The sequence below is a fragment of the Dendrobates tinctorius genome, unplaced genomic scaffold (genome assembly GCF_039654945.1).
Source record: "Dendrobates tinctorius isolate UK_male_01 unplaced genomic scaffold, ASM3965494v1 ptg000351l, whole genome shotgun sequence".
NCBI lineage: Eukaryota > Metazoa > Chordata > Amphibia > Anura > Dendrobatidae > Dendrobates > Dendrobates tinctorius.
This window is the reverse complement of record NW_027362017.1, coordinates 2148484-2155540: the sequence shown is the minus strand read 5'-3', so window position 1 is coordinate 2155540 and position 7057 is coordinate 2148484.

The following is a 7057-nucleotide window of genomic DNA, read 5'->3' as shown; positions in this document are numbered from 1 at the left end:
CACTCGAACAAATGTGTTTGGCTCTGTGGAGACGACACTTCTGAACACCAACTGACGCTGTTGGAGCCCAGGATTAGGCGAGGAGCAGGCTGGGGCCTGTTGCTTTTGGCAGGTGAAGGCAGCAGGAGACTTGCCATCTCCACAGCAGGGGAACAGCTGGCAGTGCTGAACCCCACTAACACTTGAACGAATGTGTTTGGCTCTGTGGAGACGACACTTCTGAACACCAACTGACACTGTTGGAGCCCAGGATTACGCATGCCGCATGCAGAGGCCAATGGGCAGCGGTTTTTATGGAGGTTGTTGACTACTACTGATTCTAACCTTGCTCCACTTAGGCCTCTGGCTCCACTGTCTCTACTATTTACCCTGGCCTCCAACCCCGCCAGCTACGTCTCTGAAGTGGCGTCAGCACAATCTACACTTGTTCCTGTGTTACTGGTGCTCAGTCCCGTCAGTTGATCCCCTGATGTTTGTCCGGCAAGTTCGCCAGCTCTGTCCTCATTCCCACTACTGGTTTGGGGAATGTGGACAGAGCAGGAGACCTTGCCGGACACACATCAGGGGATAAACTGATGGGACTGAGCCACAGGAACACAGGAACAAGTGTAGATTGTGCTGACGCCACTTCAGAGATGTAGATGGTGGGGTTGGAGGTCAGGGGAAATAGTAGAGACAGTGGAGCCAGAGACCTAAGTTGGGCACGGTTAAAAATCAGTAGTGGTTTGAATGTTGATGGAGCTGGTGACTTTGCCGTCCACACAGCAGGGGATCAGCTGGCGTTACTGAACCCCACTAACACAGGAGCTAGTGTGTTTCTCTGTGCAGACGACACATCTGAGCGACAACTGGCTGTGTTGAAGCACAGGGATTATAGTTCAGGTGGTAGAAAAATGAACACACCAGCAGACCTGGATACAGTTGCCAACCACTAATTTAGTTTGTAAGAGGAATGGCAAAGTCTTTGGAGATCCAGGCCTTGTTCATTTTCAGAAAAGTCAGCCGGTCAACATCATCGGAAGATAGCCGCGTGCGACGGTCTGTTAGTACACCACCTGCGGCACTAAAGACACGTTCCGATAATACACTGGCAGCAGGGCAAGCCAGCACCTCCAATGCATACTGGCTAAGCTCTGGCCATGTATCCAGCTTAGAGACCCAAAACTTGAAAGGGGAAGAGCCATCTGGGAGTACAGTGACAGGGCAAGACATGTAGTCTGACACCATCTGACGGAAGCGTTGCCTCCTGCTGACTCGAGGCGTCGCTGATGGTGTAGACAATTGTGGTGGACACACAAAACTTTGCCACATTTGGGCCATAGTGGTCTTGCCTTGTGCTGCGGAGCTGCCTCTGCTCCCTCTTTGTGCAGAGTTTCCTCCACTGCCTCGACGCACAGAGCTGCTTTGTAAAGCACTAGCAACAATGCTGTCGGGTGGAATGGAAAACATTATGGACTGCACCAGTGACTCTTCGTACTCCCGCAGTTTACGCTCCCGGTTCAACGTTGGTATGAGCCTTTGTACGCTGTCCCGGTAGCGAGGATCTAGGAGGGTGTACACCCAATAATCAGCCGAGACGAGAATGTGGGCGATGCGGCGGTCGTTTTTCAGGCACTGCAGCATGAAATCAACCATGTGCTGCAGGCTCCCAACTGCCAAAGAACCGCTGTCCCCTGTTTGAGGCGTGACCTCGGCCTGCTCTGCATCACCCCACCCTCGCTGTACATACTGAGTAGAGGTTTGTGTACCTCCCTCCTCTGAAGAGATGTCTTCCTCCTCCATCGACTCCTCCTCATCCTCCTCACAAAGTGTCCCCTGCCTAGGACTTTGCGAGGAAACACGTAGCGCAGACTGTCCAGAAGCAGATGGCATTTGGGACTCCTCATCCTCCACCTCTTCCGAAACCTCATCCCTTAGTGCTTGCAGTGTTTGTTGAAGCAGGCAGATAAGGGGGACAGTCATGCTGACTAGTGTATCATCTGCACTCGCCATCCGCGTGGATTCATCGAAGGCACGCAAAACGAGGCAGATGTCCTTCATAGAGGCCCACTCAATGGTGCTGAAGTGTGAACGGCGCACAGTGCGACTTGTTTGCGCCTGATGCAGCTGGTACTCCATGACTGCTGCCTGCTGCTCACACAACCGCTCCAACATATGTAACGTTGAATTCCACTGGGTGGGTAGGTCACATATGATGCGATGTTCCGGAAGGCCAATTCGTCGCTGCAGAGCAGCGAGGCGCGATCTTGCCGTGCTGGAACGCCGCAAGTGAGCGCACTCTATGCGGACCTTGTGCAACAGTGCATCAAGATCCGGATAGTCCCTCAGAAAGCTCTGCACGACCAAGTTAAGCACATGTGCCAGACATGGGATGTGTGTGAGGTTGCCTAGGCCAAGAGCTGCCACCAGATTTCGGCCATTGTCACACACTACCAAGCCCGGCTGGAGATTCGCTGGCCCAAACCACACATCGCTCTCCAGCTTGATAGCATTCCAGAGCTCCTGCGCTGTGTGGCTTCGATTCCCCAAAGAAATTAATTTGAGTACAGCCTGTTGACGTTTGGCCACGGCTGTGCTCATATCGGTCGTAACAGGCTCCTGCTCTGCTGTTTCTGAGGAACTTGAGTAGGAGGAGGAGTCTATGTGTACAGACTGGAGTCCTGCAATCCGTGGCGTTGGAAGAACACGTACAGCGCCACTCTCCAGATCTGTACCCGGCTCCACAACATTGACCCAGTGGGCAGTGAGGGAAAGGTATCGTCCCTGTCCATGGTTACTGGTCCACGCATCGGTGGTCAGGTGGACCTTGCTACTAACGGCGTTTAGTAGCGCATGTTTTATTTTGCCCTCAACATGTTTCTGCAGGGCAGGGACGGCTCGCCTGCTGAAATAAAAGTGGCTGGGCACGTTGTATTGGGGGACTGCCAATGCCATTAAGTCCCGGAAGGTGTCAGTGTCCACCAGCCTGAATGACAGCATTTCAACTGCCAGAAGTTTGGCAATGCCAGCATTCAGAGACTGTGCTCGGGGATGGTTTGCCGAGTAAGGGCGCCTTTTATCCCATGCCTGTGCTACCGATGGCTGTGATGGATGGGAACGTGCTGCTATGGGTGGAATCTGACAGGGTCTCCGGACAACAGTGGCAGAGGTTCTTCCTTGGCGATCCTGAGAGGAAGCCGAACCAGCAGTGTGTGAGCTGGAGGAAGAGGCCCCAACAGGAACTGAAGAGGTGGTAGGTGGTGCTGTACGTTGGCCTACGTCTTCAGGGTGTCTCTGCAACTCCAACTCGTGCTTGGTGCGCACATGTTTCCACATATTTGTGGTATTGAGGTTGCTGACATTTCTCCCTCTTTTGACTATCTGATGACACAGCTTGCATTTGACAAAGCAAATGTCATCTGCAACTGTGTCAAAAAAGGACCACGCACTGCAACTCTTGGGAGCGCCTGTTTTGCCTTTGGAATGAGGAATGCTCCTAACGGGTGCCGAAGTGGAGGGTACAGGCAACCAAGTCTTCCCCCTCCCTCTGCCTCCTGTTTTGGCCGGTAGGGGAATCTCTTCCTCCGAGCTGCTCCCACCACCTTCCTGTTCCTCACGCCATGATGGGTCAAGGACCTCATCATCTTCCCTCCCCTCTTCAAACAGCTGCTTCTCCGGGGTTGTCTCGCCAGCACCGTACGCACCAGAAAGTGGCAACTGAGTCTCGTCATCATCTGATGCGTACTGAGGTGTGCTGACCATAGGCACTGGCCCACTCGCCTCTTCAGATTCAGAGGGACAAAGAAGTTGCGCATCACTGCATACTCCCTCTTCTTCACATTCAGGAATGCTGCTTGGCTGGCCCCCTCTTTCCAAGCCAACAGATTCCGAGAACAGAAGTAGAGACTGTGATGGCTCCTATCCATGTCTCTCTGACGGCCTGGGCACTTTGGCAGGTGGTGAAGAGACAGATGGTTGCTCTTCGGTGCTCTGGTCCTGAGAGGCTGTGGAAGTAATTGAAGTCGATGCGTTAGCTGCCATCCATCCAACAACGGCTTCAATTTGTTCCTCCGGCAGCAGTGGGGTACGTTGAGGTCCTACAAAGCTGCGCATAAAGGACTGTTGCCTGCTAAAACTGGGGGATGCTGATCCACTGGTGCCCGCAGCAGGCCCAGAATCCCCACGTCCTCTACCTGCAGAATCCCCACGTCCTCTCCCTGCAGAATCCCCACGTCCTCTCCCTGCTGAAACTCCACGCCCACGCCCACGCCCACGCGCCTTACTCCCTGCCTTCTTCATCTTGCAAGACTGCTTAAGATAGGCAGAAAAGTACAAAGGGGGGCCTTAGTGTGCTTATTCCTGAACAGCTGGTTACAGGTACAAGAAACACTAATTTTATGAAGTGTGTGTGTGTGGACTACACTTTAATAGGAGCTGATGTGGCCTACACAAGTTCCAAATGTAGTGTTTGGTGAACTTTTTTTGTGGTTTCTTTGTTGGAAACAAACTCAAAGTATGTGAACAAAGAATTGAAACTGATAGTATCACCAACTTTTTGGAGCTATTACAATGCAGGCAGGTAACCTACAATGCAAAAGATGAGGCTCCAAAAAAATTGGGTAATACTAATCTGGCTGCGCCGGCAGGGCACAAGCCAGAAAAAAAGGCTCCTCTATCTACTCCTATATAGTGTTTGCAACCAACCAATGTTGATGGATACGGATGGATGCACACTAATAGGAGAAGAAAAAATGAGCTGCACTCAAAGACAAATATGTGTGAGGCAGTGACGCACGTTGAGCATCCTACAACCAGACGTAGCTGCAGGACACTCTACTCAGCGTGAGCTGCACTCACACACAGTCAGAGACCTCTCAGACAGCCGTCAACAGTGCAGCTAAGTGGGCACTGGCACTGACAGGCTGCAGAAAGGCTCCGCTGTGTACTCCTATATAGTGTTTGCAACCACCGTAGATGGAGACGGATGGATGCACACTAATAGAAGAAAAAATGAGCTGCACTCAAATACAAATATGTGTGAGGCACTGACGCACGCTGAGCGTCCTACAGCCAGACGTAGCTGCAGGACACACTACTCAGCGTGAGCTGCACTCACACACAGTCAGAGACCTCTCAGACAGCCGTGAACAGTGCAGCAAAGTGGACACTAGCACTGAAAGGCTGCAGAAAGGCTCCGCTGTCTACTACTAGTGTTTGCAACCAACGTATATGGATACGGATGGAAGCACACTAGATTGAAATTATGTAAAAAATGCAGCTCAAAAATTAAAAGATGTATGAGGCAGCAGTGATCACACTGGGTGGCCTACAGCCTGACGTGGCTGCAGGACCCACTCCACAGCATGAGCTGCACTCACACAGCCCTTGCAGACAGCTGTGAACACTGCTGCTAGGGCAAAGAAGGCTACAGTGGTGGTTTATGTAGCCTGGGTAAAGCACTAGAAGTTTGGTGGAATCGCTATGTCTAACTGTCCCTCACAGTCTTCTACAGCAGCCTGTCCCTAACTGAATTCCCAGCAGAGTGAACCAGAAATGGCGGCTGCAGTGGCTTTTATAGTGCATCATGACATCATTTCAGCAGCCAATCACAGCCATGCCAATAGTTAACATGCCTACATGCCTAACAGGATGTGCCCACACTTCGGAGGATTCCCATTGGCTTAATCAAAGCAAGCAGGCTCATAGCATGATGGGAACTTCCGATTCCGATTCCGGAATCCGATATGACAAAAGTATCGGAAGTCAGTATCGGAATTCCGATACCGCTAATATCGGCCGATACCCGATACTTGCGGTATCGGAATGCTCAACACTAGACATAAGAATCCAGCTTTTGTACTTAAATGGGAACGAGAAGCCACTGAGAGCTCTTTACGCTTTATGCAACTGTTGCTAGATGAAGAGAAGGCTACCCTGAGTTTATTGAATGAAAAGCTTAAAGAACATATTGAGGTTACCAAGAAATTTTCCGCAGAAACAGACTTTGGACTGAAAGAAACAAAACTTCAGACACATATTGAACGGGTTCAGTATCATCTCAAGGAGAGAAAGCATAAGCAGTACTTGCGAGACGTTCAAGATTTCAAAGATAACAAAGCCTATCTAGTTCTAACCCCACGTATAGGTGCCCCCGATAGAGATACTGAACTCTCTTCAACGGATACTGACTTTTCTGAATCAGAAAGTAGAAGTCGTGCCAATAGAGGGAGAAACAGAGGGCGGGGCAGGGGTCGAGGCTCACGGGGACCTTCTGATAGATCCGATACATCTAGTGGACATTTTTTAGACCAAGTCTATGCCCTAAGGAACAGACCACCACAACCCAAGAAGTGATGGGTTGTGTATCTAATGATTTGTCCCTTTCTCAGGATATTCAGATTATTAACCTCTCAGAGAGGTTGATTGACGGTGCTGAAAGATCTGTATTGAGTAAGGGTCTTTCGTTTGTCCCTAACATGGATTTTGATCTTTTCAGGACGGTGAAGGTCTTAATTTGTTTTTACGTAAAGTTAGGTGGAAGAAGTTCTACCATAAACAAGACTCTCGTGTAAGTCTAGAGTTAGGCATTCCAGAAGATATGTTACCTGATGTCAGGTTGCTCAACTCTCTTTCAGAGACTGATCCTAACACCTTGGGCCAAGGTCCTTTTACTGAATTGGGAAATAGAAGCACGAAAATGCCACTATTGACTGGTGATCTGTCCGCGATTGATGTTTTTTCCAATCTAGTCACTGATGATTTGATTAAGCTTTCACAGGATCGGCTCTATTGCCATTATAATTGCTCTAAAGAGGAAATGGATGCGATTGCGCGTCTGGAACGGGACGACAGCATTGTGATTAAACCCTCAGATAAGGGTGGCAATGTTGTCGTCCTAGGAGTCGATCATTACCAGCGGATGTGTGATGCTATCCTTTCGGATGGTGATACATATGAGGTGTTGACACACAATCCCATGAATGTTTATCGAGAAGAATTGAAACAGATCCTATTAGAGGCTTTGAGTAAAAAGCTCATTAATAAAACTGAATTTGAATTTATGCTTCCGAACCATCCA